This window comes from Periplaneta americana, chromosome 16 (genome assembly GCF_040183065.1).
Source record: "Periplaneta americana isolate PAMFEO1 chromosome 16, P.americana_PAMFEO1_priV1, whole genome shotgun sequence".
Lineage (NCBI taxonomy): Eukaryota > Metazoa > Arthropoda > Insecta > Blattodea > Blattidae > Periplaneta > Periplaneta americana.
Genome location: NC_091132.1, coordinates 96,475,540 through 96,490,617, shown reverse-complemented (window position 1 = coordinate 96,490,617; position 15,078 = coordinate 96,475,540). Strand labels below are relative to the sequence as shown.

The 15,078-nt window shown below is 35.1% G+C and overlaps 1 protein-coding gene across 2 annotated transcripts in view; it reads right to left on the bottom strand.

Moving 5' to 3' along the window:
• LOC138690964 (acyl-CoA Delta-9 desaturase-like) overlaps positions 1 to 15,078 on the bottom strand; it is a 477,084-nt gene that overhangs the window by 323,318 nt on the left and 138,688 nt on the right. The window contains exon 1 of one of the 2 annotated variants that reach the window (XM_069812557.1): positions 5,338 to 5,987. The exons of the other annotated variant lie outside the window; for it this stretch is intronic. The gene's annotated coding sequence lies outside the window, so the exon portion shown is untranslated. Of the gene's footprint in view, positions 1 to 5,337; positions 5,988 to 15,078 lie in introns of those variants that run through there. 2 annotated transcript variants of the gene reach the window in all.

Genomic DNA, 15,078 nt, shown 5'->3' with positions numbered 1-15,078 from the left:
GTTAGCCATTGCCGGATCAATGTAGATTTTGCACTTATATTTTTCGGCATTATCGGGTTAAACTTCACAGGAAAACGTCCTACCGCTCAAAACTTCTCAACACAAATAAGGTGAGGGAAAGAGCAACTGTTAACGAGCATTCAAATGAACCGTTGTTTTTGAGATTCAATTGGACAAAAATACAAAGTTCCACTTATTGTTGCATTTCCTGGTAGTGTTAACACTATGAGGGCCATTCTTTTAAATATTTTGTAACGGTTTAACCTACTAATTCGCAGTTTTACGACTTTTCATAAATATTTCAAAAACACTCTTTCTCCAAAAATTGTGATTTTATGACACTCTGAAGGGCAGTACAGCTAATCGGTTTCAGACCGAAAACAGTCATTTTTATAGTATAGTATATCTCTGAATCGGTAGCAGCACATGTTGTGATTGTTGCCTGCTTCAAAACTAAGGTTGGTTCTTTGTCGGCATTTATGCCTCCAAACATGTTAAATTCGGTGAAATCTATTGCGAGTGTCGTGAGATTCAAAACATTTTGATTCCTTTATCAATGGTTTCAGAGCCGGTGTGAAGCAAACTTTCCACTTTTTAAATGCCTTAAATTTCGGAGTGAATGCATGTATAAATTATAAAAAGTAAGGGTAAAATGCGAAACTTTACAGTGAGTTAGGCATTTTTAGGCGAATATTAACAAAATAGGCTCTAATAACCGTTTTAGGTAATTTTAGGGCACTATAAAACTCTTTGAATACCTTTCAATTTCCATGAAACACAAATATTAATAATTATTTTTACTTTTCTCCTAAAGAAACAAAATAGGCATTTGCCCTAGAATCCGATGTCTGCCATAACACAGGCGGTGTTACAATGAAAGCACACGAGAGATGTGCCTACAGATTGAAGAAATAACATGTGCAGTTATGCGTTTATGTTGACGTTACCTTCAACAGCTAGAAGTTACGGCGTAACGATAGAACGAAATATTTTTTTTTTAAAGTAATGCATATTTTTTACATCTATAGTATAGTTTAAGTGCAACATAGGCCCTATACGTGTATACTCGTATGTATGCAAATTTTTAAGGAAATCTGAGCAAAACTGAAGCACTTGGAACATTTTGCATTGCAATAGTTATGCTTTATTTACGTAACTAGGGCAGAAAGTGCTAGGCCTACTTTTGTGTAGGCTACGAGTGAGACGGAATTTGGAAACGAGTATGCGAAAGCCACTTTCGTTGTAGTTACGTAGAATATTTATTGGCATAACTACATGAGAATTATTAAATAAATCACAGATTATTGAGATTTTTGTACATTAGGAGTCACGGCCTACTAATACTACATTGTCTTTATATTGTAGAAAGTAGGTCTAATTATGTCATGAGTTTGTTTGTATATTATTCGTGTTTCTGTAAGTAAAGCCAAATAAAAGTATTATCTTTCAACATTTTTAGTACATTAGGAGACATTGACTACAATTTCTGTGTTCGTAGTCGGCGATGTGTTGATATTGTGACGTGATAGTTTTCATAATATTACTATGATATTGTGACGTGATAGTTTTCATAATATTACTATGATAAGATTATAGTAGCCTACGTTTCCTTCAATATTCACATCCCGTACTTCTTGAATGAAAAATCCGACTGTCACGTTCTAGTGTGCAGTTTGAAGATCTCATTATGTGTTCAACTGGCACAAGAACTGGCATTAAACAATAGCAACTTATTTTAAAACCTTTTCATTCGCATTAACTGTCACTATAAGCGTTAATGTGTACTAACACAATGAAAGGAACATTTATTATATTCTTTGAGCATGAATTGGAAGTAGGCTACACAATAGTAAAATCCATTTTATTAGAATAGTAGGCTTACCGTACTGCATTCGAAAATTAATTCACGAATTCCTAGAAGAAACAAAGGACGAATATGTGTAAGTTCTTTTAGTTCAAAACTACTCAAACTAATTAAAACTTAACAATACATGTTCGATATTAACGTGATTTGAAATGACCTTCATTCTCACTACTTAAAAATCTCAGATACTTCAATCAATTCCGGCTACTCACGGAATGATTTATAGCAATTTAACGATTGTGGGTCAACTGCGAAGTAATTTAATATCTATGGAATAGGTGATTGATACTTAGGCCGTGTCTCAAAACTATATTTTCAGCTTGAAGTGAACTAGATTGTTGACTAAATAGCCGCATGTGACGTCAGAAGTTATGATCCAAAGCTACATAGTGCATAGCAATCAAGTCCGTAGTAGCTAGTAAACGAAAATGCTTGCTTGATTGTTGACTTGTTCACTAAACAAACATGGATACCTCATCAGCAATTGGGGTTATTAAATCTGAAAATGCTTTGGAAGTGAAATAATGTAAATATAATGTAGAATAACACGTTAACTTTGAACACTGACATTGTTAGTACCTTCTGTACAATGTTTTAAACATTACTGTAATATATTAAGCCCTCATCTTTTCCACATAATTCGTAATGAAACTGCATTAGGAGACTGCCTTCTTAATTCAGTGCTGCACCGTGATATCATGGTTTTTAGAAAAATAGCCTACGAAGAAGGCCATGTTTCAAGAACACCATTTCCAAAGCTCCCTAGTGTGCAGTTTACAAGTCACCTAGTTGCTAGTCACTAGTGTGTAGTATGGACTTGAGCTTTGAGAAACAGCCTTAGTGAGATGAGGTCGAGAAATCGACACGCGATTACCTGACATTGTTCATACACTTGGGGAAGCCTTAGAAAAATCCAACCAGTTCTAACCAATCCACGTGGGAATCGAACTCACGCCTGAGCGCAGTTCCAGATCAGAAGGCAAACGCGTCTACCGCCAGAGTTACGCCAGTGGCTGAAATAGTTTACTCACGGCGGAATTAAATCAATGACCTTGACTTTCATAAGGATTCAAGGTTGCGCCTGAACTATCATGTATAACGCCGTAACTTCAGGTAAGTCGCAATCTGAAAATCTGATGGGCCAGCAGTTAACGATTTTATAAATGTACCATAACGTCTAATATTACACGGATACAACGAATAATGCAGTGGAGGATTAGTATTTGATTCAATAGTGGATACATTTCTGTTTCCTTAGAGTCTTTTTACTAAACATAACTGCAACTGTAGGAATAGATTATGTCGCAGCAATAAAAAGAAAGAGGCTACATCGATACGTCATTAAAGTTGGCGTCGATGAAAGAGAGGACAATATAATACAAATTATTCTAATGAAGAACATGGGATATTATTGTTCCCTTATGTAACCCATAATTTCAGAGAGACAGGGACCATAAATTTAATGATACGAGACGTAAAGACATACATACAGTATATCCGACCAACCACTTATCTTTACCATGGGCCCATGGCCTAGCGCAGCACGAGAGAAAAAAAGTTACTAGTGTCGTTGATAATTATTTACATTAGCTGAAGGCGAGTTTTCTCGACAAAATTTACTGAGAACTTGCTGATAGGAGAATACGTACAAGCTACTAAAATTGAGCAGAAAACAACATTTTTCATTTTCATTTTATCTATAATCTGTGCATTTCGAACTGGTGGCTCAAGATAAAGCAATGGACTGCATTTGTCGCATGTGCTTACCCCAATCCTGGACCATTCTCAACTAAAGTCAGCTGGGACAGCCGAAATTACCAGTGCTTCAGTTCACAGTTGTCAGTTCAGTAACTCGTGCGTGGTTTGTACTTCTGCACACGAGACCTTGAGCCACCAATTCGAAATGCAGAGATTATGGTTAGTAGCCTACTTACGACTTTACGGTATACATTCTTAGGTAGACGACTGAGTTGGTGTGTTTGTATTGATATTCCTCATATAGAGGGCGTTATGGAAACAACTACAGTACATTAGTGTTAGGGGGGATCGTGGTAAATTCACCAAAACTAGTGGCAAACCTGCTGAATTGGCAACACTGGTCTTCATTCATGACTTTGAACCAACGAGTTAGAACTCGTTGCTTTGAACACTACAGTAGCAGCATTGCCAATCATGCGATATTTTTACGCCCAATATGCGATCATTTTCGTTAAATCATATCATTTCCCTGAATTCATTCCACTCTACTTTCCATAGGAAGAAATTATCACATTAATGAAATACATATGAGTTTGTTGTATTCTCTTAGTACGCTTTGGATCAACATTTCAAATCTACCTAGCTTTCGTTAAAATTCTAAGGGGAGAGCCCGGATTCTTCCCCAGTCAATAGTAAGCTTGCTTCATACTGTAGTTCGCTAATCAGTTAACCATAATAGTCTGCTCGTACACAGCTGCCGTTGGTGTCTTATCTATATAAAGAAGTGATTGAAAGTTTATTTAGTATTGTGTCCGTGTGCAGTTTTGGTAGTATGTCATTAATACTAATATTATATGTTTATTATTTATTTATTTATTTATTTAACCTGGTAGAGATAAGGCCATCAGGTCTTCTCTTCCCCTCTACCATGTTTGCGATAATTTTGTGGGAAATCCGATAATTTTTTGACTACAGTCTTATAATTTTGTTGAAAGTTGGCAACGCTGCACTACAACCACAAGTGACAGATTCACCGGTCATATGGTTGAAATGCCACAATTAAAACACAGTAAGAAGGAACACATCAGTCAATAAATGTCCACTTCCCTGCCAGAAATGAAATACGGATTCGATGGATTTATACATGTGTAGGCTACACTTAATAACGGAAACAAAATCTGTTTTATGTAATTACGCTTTACACTGAATTTCTCGTGTAGCGAAGTAATGAACAAGAACAGGAATTTGGAAATGCAGAAGTACTCGGTTGTGCAACAATATTATCCTAGAAATCACCTACAGAAACTGGAAATAAATCACGAAGAACAGATTCCAAAGATTATAACATACTGCATGATGAATATAGCCCTACGCCTACAATATCTATGGTGTGAGTAACTTTTAAATCTACCGCAAATTTGCATGTCAAGATTAATTAAACAAACAGTAAATATAGTTTAATCATTTCAAATAAGCTTGTTGCACGTCTGTCCATGACTTCTTGACAAGTAAGGTTATGTATGGGATCATTTGCTTGACATTTTGTAACTCAAATCAGAAGGAAATTAATTCCATTTCATTTCTAGAGACTTCTTTTCCCTGTCAGGATATTCAAACAACATACAATAATGTGACTCATTATTTCTGAAGTCAAGTTGGAATACATATAATTACAGGCAACGCATAATCAACTCCTAAAGCTCTAGTGAAAGTTTTAGCATTATAAAGTATACAGTATAGGCCTAATTGAATTATTAAATGTAAATTTAACTTACCGATGGAGTTATAACACTTCTGCTCGTAACATCCGCTGAACACTTGCAAAGATATGTTCTCTTCAAAGAGAAAGAGTGAATGAAATTTAAAATAAAACACTAGTATGTCACCTCGTTCAGAAAAATTGTTACTTTTTCGTGTTCGCAGGTCTGAAATAAAACTGCACCGAGTTACAGATGAGAATACGGTAATACTTTAAGTGGTACAATACACTTCGATCACAAAATCGTTGAAACATAAATCCAACGTTAAAGTTATTTGCGCGTTTCAGATGGTATACTTTTATACAATATTCATAACCTGAAACACCTGTTTCTTTTATCTGTTACTTATCAAATGTGTTTTATATCAGAGTGTGAATTATTACGGTAATAAAATTCTACACACAATATATCAAGACACACACATACAGAGGGACACTCTCACACACATGCCACAAAAGCCACTACTTCGTACACATGCTTAGCTAAGAACCGCCACGAGCGTTTGGGGCGGTGACGAAACTACGATTCACTCTGACGAACGCATGTGCCACTTCCACTCCGTCCTACAGTCAACAAGAGACTGAAGCGGGGAAACCGGCTAGCCTACCCGCTGCCAGCTAGCCGGCAGGTTTCTTCTTCCTTGTCGTCATGGCACCTAAACTCAATGAACGCGTATACATGTGTAGCAACAGGTTTCCTTCGCTTCCTTGCTCTTTTATGTTTATTATCTTTCTTTTCCCTACACAGTCACGCACTGTTATGCAAAATAAAAGTTAAGTATAGAAATATAAATGTTATCTTCTCGTCCCCGGAAGTTAGATAATTCTCCAACATTATGGAATGTTTTTAATATAGGGCAGACGCACAATACCGATCGAGTATTGTGTCTTGAAGAAAGGTACGCGGTTTAAGGCCTCAGGCATCTATTATATCCCTCATCCCTTTAAAGTTGAGCGTGAGAAGTTCAATAACGTCTTTTCATTAAACAATCGGGAGTAGATTCACGCCAGAGTAATAATGTTTTTTTTCTCCCTCGCCCCTGAAAAAGTTTCTGTCCGGCAAGCATTTCGGTATGTTTCGGCCTCAGTAGAATTATTATATCACCTTTCTTTACTTTTCTCCCTCGAATCTAAAAGCTCTATTATCTGTCCATTCCGAACTGGCGGATCAAGGTCACGTACAAAAGTATAAACCACGCACTGAACTGAAAACTGTGAAGTGAAGCATTGGTACTTCCGACTGTCCCAGGTGACTTTAATTGAGAAGAATGGCCCAGGATTGTGGTAAGCATACGTGGCAAATGCAGTAGGAGAATACATGGAGGAACTTCCGTGACGTGGAGACGACATGATACCGGTTCTCAAACTAAGACAACACAGCACTACGCACTGACAAATACATTTCCGATCAGGAATTCGAACTGACGATCTTGGCTTTCACACAGGGTTAAAACTCTCGCATTATTTTTCTGTAAACTTAAAATCATGCATTACAAAGCTCGAAATGAGCTGGTTTATTAAACTGACAATTTTTATAAGAAAAGTTCCCGCTCGAGTGTCGAATGATTAAAATGGTACGACAATTTCAATATCTGACGTCAGTTGCTTAGCAACGGATCATTCAGATGGAACAGGCCTACAGTATTACCTCTGATCATATATACAACAGATTGCTCATCCCTATGTTAAAATCGGTAGCACTTTGAAGAGAACAACCGCCAGGATCGCCACCCGTCCGCCGTAAACGAACACGGGATGCCAGTAAGTGTCGCTAATGCAATTCAAATGGGAGTTATGCCGTGACTCCGTATGTAACAACTAGATAGTAGCATAGTAAACCTGACAAAAGTTGTTACCGTAAAAACAAAACCTGTTAGATATGTGATCCGTTTTTTTTTAAGTTTGGTGTTTTGTAAGATTTTAATGGTTTTCTTTTGTCGGGCAATGCACTTTACAGGACACTATAGTTATTATTGCGTATTGAGAGAATGTGACAGTCGTCAATTGTTAATAACTTAAAAGAATATAAAATGGAGGTGATACAGTTTGAGATTAGAGTCTTCCTAAAGCACTACTCTAAAACTAGAAAAAAAAAAAAAAAAGAAAGCATTTTTTAACAACTTCAAATTAGTGTAACTCTGAAAATATTGAGCATAGGACCCATGTTTACTCAAAATGACTTTGGGAATATGCTCCGTAAGTGGCGGTAACTCCTCGTGTAAATTATCGCAACCTGACACCTCAAAACAGTGGTTCGATCCCCATCGGCCTGTCAAAATCGTCGTTAAACAAAATCAGCTCAGTCCCAAAGTAATGTTATTGTGTCTGGTAGAATTTTGAAGATGTGATTCACTGGGAGTTTCTTCCAAACAGACATGCAGTCGATGCGGATCTTTATTCTCAACAGAACGAGTTCATGAAGTATGGAAAAAGAGGCATCTGACATTAGTTATTCGAAATAGAATTCTCTTGCAACAGGACAATGTGAGACCCCATAGGTTCTATCGTTTGAACAACATGGGGGAGAAAAAAAAACAGGAACTTGGAGGAATCGAACTGCTATTACACGCGCTAGCCCTGACCTTGCTTCTTCATATATCCATCTTTTTCGATCCATGGGCCACTTGTTACGTACGTGGTTATTTCCAAAACTTGGAAGCCGCTCAAATGAGTATCATCGATTTCTTCGCATCAAAAACTAGAAACTGGTACTATAGCGAGATAAACTCGCTGAAAGGTGGCTGAAAACCACTGAATCTAATGGCCTTTAGTTTGAAGATAATATGAAGTTCTTGTCACAACACATTCCAACTAAACATTTGCTCCAATATGGACATTATTTAACAGACAGTCTTTCTAATTCCATTGATTGTATAAATATATTCAATAAAGAAATAAAAGAAAAATAATAATTAATAATGCAACATATAAATTTCATTATGTTTGTTTCACTCTAAATCATATTCAGTCATAAATACGAGCAAATTTGTTAAAAATCTATAACCATAACACCCAAACGAGAACATAAAACGAAATTACAGGGATCTTATGAAGCCTCTTTTACCGTCCGTACTTTTTGCTAATGAATTTGATTCCTAAGCTTTTAATTCACTAAAATATATACCAGCATATTTAAAAATATCCCGCGACATGGTGTTGTGGTCTAAGATATCCTGCCTAGGACTCGCGTTTCAGAATGCGCGCTGGTTCGAGTCCTCATGAAGAAGACATTATCTCATGAAATTTCGGTCAATGTATGGGACCGGTGCATCGTGATGCACTTGGGAAGCTACGATAGGAAGCGAAATCCGGTTGCGAACGCCAGCTATAACAGCTGGGGGGATCATCGTGCTAACCACACGATACCTCCATTCTGATTGGATGATCGTCCACCTCTGCTTTGGCATTTAAATGTGAGGCCAGCAGCCGGTTACTATTATTATTATTATTATTATTATTATTATTATTATTATTATTATTAAAATACTGCATCAGTGACATTACAGGCAACAGCGGAAGTTACACTGAAATAAGACATTGCACCACTATAATTAACCGTGCTCAACATTTATTAACGATTTACAAATTCCGTTACGACCAAACTTGAGAACGAACTCGGAACCTATGGATGGAGAACCAGTGGGCTTGTGCTTCAGCCACAGAAGGCTCTCACAATATTCTAGGTTAATCGAAATAAAATATTAGATAAAGGCAGGTTAGCTACGCTATTCATAGAATCTATTTCAAATTTTAAAGTTTTTTTCTTCCTCCCCGTGGCCTTTTACTTTAATTCCAACAAGTAACAACGTTGTGCAGTCGATAGCGGACTTTCCTGTCCTCGTGACAAGGGGGAGTAACAACAAAGGCAGTACACCAATTTACATGACGCTCGATTGGATGATGCAAACAGAGGTGGCATCGAGTCCCTGTCGTCCCTTATTAAATTCAATGATGAGTATCTGTATTTCAATGGAGCTTCGTTTTGCAACAAAGAATGACTCTCACATATCATTAGAGAAATAATATATATGACAATAATTTACTGGTACTACGTTTTCCTTATTCATATTGATTTGAAACCTTCAAGAAAACAGGGGTTCAAAACGATCTGAGTCTCAAGGACGATACATCTAAGTCTTAATGATTTTCAAAAATTATTCTCAACCTCACCAGCATTTTAGGCCTTTCCGATATTAATCCTTATTATACAATTATTGTACTGTCACAGTCTACTATATACAGTCACGAAGCTTGAGTTTTGAGGGTGCTAGAAACAATAGACTGTGACGGTACTATTTTGCATTGCCTGTAATGAGGCGATATTAGCGATCCTAGTGGTGAGCAACTATCTAATGTTTGCATATTTACTACGTATTGAGCTTCGCGACTGTATATACTAGACTGTGGTACTGTCTTGATTTTATAATATGCAATAATCGTATACAAAACACGGAATGTGCTTGCTTAGGCATGTGTCAAATTCGCTTCCGCTGCCTGTACTTGAAACACGTCGACTACATTCTGTTCGGCGTCATATGTTCACCTCATACTAATACAAATATACTGGCCCTAGTTATAATTAGAGCTGCGATATACAAGGCGGTTCACGAGGAGGTACCGGCACTTACGAAGCATATTTCCAAAGGCATTTTGAGCAAAAAATGTCATATAAACATGGGTCTTATTCTCAATAGTTTCAGAGTTACACTAATTTGAAGTTGTTTGTAAAATACAATTATTCTTTAGTTCTAAAAGGTAGAAGACTATTACAGATAAAGAATGAACTATTCAGGAGTATCATTTCTTTAATTAGCTAGTATTCTAAAGCTAAAAATGTGTTGTGAATTCCATAGTTGCTTCGTACAATTTTTTTTCTTTCGATTTTTAACAACGAAATTACATTTCTCTTACGAACTTGTCACAACAATAATTGTTACAAATCACGCCACTCTTGTAACTTTTTTAAGACTGTACATTAGGATGCAGAATCAAATCGTAAAGAATCAAGTTCCTAAAGTCGTATGATTTGTGACAATTGTTATGGTAAGTGCATAAGAATGATGTAATTTTTAGTTAAAAATTGAAAAACAAAATCTCTACAAAGCAATTAACAACACATCTTTAATTTCAGAACATTAGCCAATTAAAGAAATATCTTTTTTAAACAAAATAATCTGTCCTCAATGAGGGTGACCATAAAGATCCAGAATAAAAGCACTACAGAATAATTTAGAAATACAGGAATTTTCATTTTGTATGATTCTCCGATAAGCAAGCTATAATATAATAATATTAAATTGGGCTAACCGTCTATACTTATCTAGTTTTTATTTATTTATTTTTTTAGATAAGTATAGACGGTTAGCCCAATTTAATATTATTATAATACAGGAATTGTTTAGTAAAAGAATTCAGAGAAATGCAAACCCAATAGAATCATCAATGGCCAAAATATAAATGGTAATGTAATATTTGGATTGAATCCTTAAGAATATTCAACAAAATTTTTTGAATTTAAAAAAATCGGAGACCGAGTGCTTTTAAAATATTACATGTGAATTTAGGAAGTATGCCACATGCACTTCTGAATAGTTTATTCTCTATTTGTAATATTCTTTTACCCCTAAAACTAAAGAAAAAAGGTTTTTTATTAACAACTTCAAGTAAGTGGAACTCTGAAAATATTGAGATTAGGACACATGTTTATATGACTGACACCTTTTGCTAAGAATGTCTTCGCAAATAAGCTCCGTAAGTGGCAGTAAATCCTCGTGAATCACTGTGTAAAGGCACTAGAAAATTGAAAATAGGCAGGCAAGAAAGCAGTAAAAATGGCTGAAATGGGCATTTATATAGGCATTAAAAATACAAAATAGGCTGTTAAAAGGCACTTATTACAGTACAAGACAATTATTATTATCAAGTTAATCTTTGTCATGCTCTTTACAATGTGCAATGGTACTGCCGATGCCGTTGTGAAAGCAACGTACAGCACAATATTATTTTTCTAAATTCTCCATTGCAAAAAACGTTCTATCACTAAATATGTTCTAAAATGTAGACAACATTTTTTAAATCTCACAACATGTGAATGAAGTAGAGCATATTTAAAATAAGAACTCGATGTAGGACCAGTCCCTCCAGTTCCTGCAGCTTTCCACGTCTACCAACAGCTTTTTTCATTATTGCACCTCATCCAGAATTTCGTCTTAAGATCTTTTCAGTCTTTCCACAGCAACAGCTCCAAACTTTCGTAATATATGTCCTTAGTGTGCACTACATTTTTGTTAATTTCTCAAGAAATTCCTCCATTGTTTTACTTTCCAACTTGCTAAAAACAATATTTGCTGAAATAATTGCAACATGCAATTATGAAGTGGATTTTTTCTGGATGTCATCGTCTGATGGAAATTAAACAAATGGCTCCTTTAACTTTTGTAGTCAGGTAGCGTTGCTTTGACGTCTTGTTGTATTTTTATGTTGTTAAAGATGATATTTTTTTCACAGTTAACTTGAATAGAAAAATAATCCATGAAACTTGAATTAATGTTCTAAGTAATGGAGGTTAGGTATCAAAATCTCACAACAAAATGTCAAAATCTCACAACTTAATACCTCTTTGAAACATTGACAGAAGATGACCTTGCAGATTGTTGCCAAATTAGGATAATTTCCATCACTTAATAATCGCTTTTTGAGCAACACGCTCCTAGATAATGCTTTGGCGTTGTTTCGGCTTAAGTGCTATTCTTCTTAAACAGTGGAATGAAGGGAAGGACCGATTTTAAACTTTGAGAAGTTAATGGGTTAGGTACAGCTTACAGTAGTAAAATTTTGGAAATATTCAACATTTTTTTCCTCCATTACTGTATCTTATACAATAGTGAAAATTAGTATGTGTAAACCACTGTCCTTCTGCTATATGAAAAAAATATTTTTACAATTAAAAAAAATTATTTACATTTTTTTTTTCAAAATTCAGTTCACTGTGCAGTGATGAAGCTTTTCCCACATAACTAAAAAATTATCTAACATTCTGTGATGAAATTTTGTATGTGTATTTACGCAAGTCATATGTACAATATGATGCAAAGTCACTTCTCTACCTTTGATAGATTGTCTGATTCAAAATAAATTCATTTTAAAAATGGTCAAATATCTGTATTTTCTTCTAATGCAAAATAAAAAAAAACATTATTTATTAAGAAATGTAGTTGAAAGAGCACGATATTGTAAACATGAGTTTCAGTAATAAAATAAAAGAGACAAAACATGAAAACGTTTACAAGTTTATGAGTTACGAGGGAAATGCTTCATCACTGCACAGTGAACTGCCAACATTTTGAATTTTGAAAAAGAAAATATATATATAAGTAATTTTTTTATCGTAAAAAATATTTTTTTACATATAGCAGAAGGATAGTATTTTACACATACTAATTTTCATTATTGTACAAGATACAGTAATGGAGGAAAAAACATGTTGAATATTTCCAAACATTTTACTGCTGTAAGCTGTACCTAACCCCTTAAAAGACCGAAATAAGCATTTATAGGCTTTAATTCCAGAAACAGGCAAGTATCATAAAAAACAGGCAATTCTACGCACTATAGAACTTCCATAACTTACGCCTAAGGCTCTGTAATAGATATTTAATTAAGAATCCTTCAACTTTGAGTAAAGCAACAAAATAAGCAAAAAAGGGCAAAGTCACAGCTATAGTTATATATAACACATAATATTTTGTACTTTCTTAAAAGTAATTTTTACTATTCTACATTAAAAGCCAGAATATTTAGTTTTCATTCGCTTCATTTAGAAATTGCAACGTTGTTTATAGTCACAGGATGACCATATGTTAGCATATCATATGTTAACCAACATAACTATTTTCAAAACTTCAGCTTTCGTATTGAAATCATTTTCAATAAGTATCGAAAATTGCACGTATTGAAATCTATTTGAATATCCTTTGAAAACGTAGTAAATAAACCGTCATTATCATTCGATCAGATAAGGAATGGTCACAAGGTATCAGGATTCAATTCCGAAAAGATTCTTAGAAATCTGTGGTGAATATAGCGACTATTAAGAAGGTATTCTCTGATAAATGTTGACACTGTTAAAATATAAGACTAGTCTAATGCTACTGCTTCTGATACTGCCCCTACTACTACGCAGCATTCTACACCGCACACTACTTTGTTGCTATTCTGTTGTTACCATAACTGATTTCTATACTGTTTCTATTCTACTATTACTAGGTAGGAGCTATTCCATCTCAGAAATATAGAGAAAATTGACCTTACAATTTCTAAATACAATGAAACTTTTTTGTACGTAGAGAACTGTGATACAATGCTTTGTGCAAAGTTTGAGGCATCAGAACTTCATAGTGTTTAAATTAAAAATATTTAAATTTATAATATTTTCATAAAATTAGCAACTTTAAACTGTTGTGGCTCCGAAACCCTTTCACCCAATGATCAAAATCATGGTTTATTTTGATGCTAAGAAATTAAAGTTTATATTGACATATAAACAGATTTTCTTATTTTTTATGGAAATGGAGAAATTTAGATTTTTTCTCAGTAAGACGGCTTTGCCAAGGAAAAAATATTTTAAAAATATATAGTTAGATTCCGCTGATGGTATGTTGATAAGAAAGTACTGAAAATATCAAATAAAGAAAATAAATAGTACGCGCGTGAACTAAGCAGTTGACTGTGAGACGGGAGCTAGCCGAGACAAGCAAGGCCAGGAGACAAATACGTGATGTTTCGTCTAGTAGCGCATAGCTGGGCTAGCTTTATCACAAGGTTTCATAAACACAGGAGTAAAATGACGCCCAACGCTCGCTTACCTTCAGTTCTCGGCCAGTGCGTGCGGTACTGCGCCGTTCAGGTCCAGGCGTGTGAAAATAATCTATTTAATACCCTCGAAACTTATTGCCATACCACTAAGCAAACAATGCTGAATCTCTCTTAATAATGCAAGGTTTTTTCTCAATATTTTTTTACATTTTTACAAATTGTCAAAAAACCTAAAAGTAAGTAAAATCAGATTATCTGTCTCTCTGTGTACAATGAAAATAAGGATTACCTCTTAACATAACCTACCAAATGTCAGCTTCAAAATGAGCTCCCGTTCAATGTTCTGCAGTAAATGGTTCCAGAGTTCTGAGCGCTGAAAGAGGCTTGTTTTTATAAAATACGCTAAATTTGTCGTTCAACAATACGAAAACCGTTTGAGACTTTCGATAGTATATTTTTGAAAATGCACTCTCCTCAGCACCTTGTATAAAGAGGGAAAAAATTAGAGTATAAAAAATGCGAGGCTTTTTACTGATCGATTTCATTTGAAATAGGCCGTATACTGATTCTCGTACTGATTTCACTTCTACCACTGTTATTAAATTTCTGTTGCATGCGTGTTTACTAATGCTATTATTCTGAGTAAAAGCCATTATATAAAGAGAGCGAATTAAACTCTATCTACTTTTATTTGACTTACGTAATACCGAACCATTGTGATGAACAAAGTTTTGTATTCAATTCGTAACCAGATGTTTATAGTAACATTATTCCCTTCACACGCACAATGAGAGAGAGAGAGAGAGAGAGAGAGAGAGAGAATGGAAATATTCAGAGTTCCGTAACTGTGTAAGACAGAATGTTGCTTTGTATAATCTCTTTCTTTCTTTTCTTTTCGCAGTGACTTGAATACAAACTGAACATTCTGTGCAGACCATAGCAA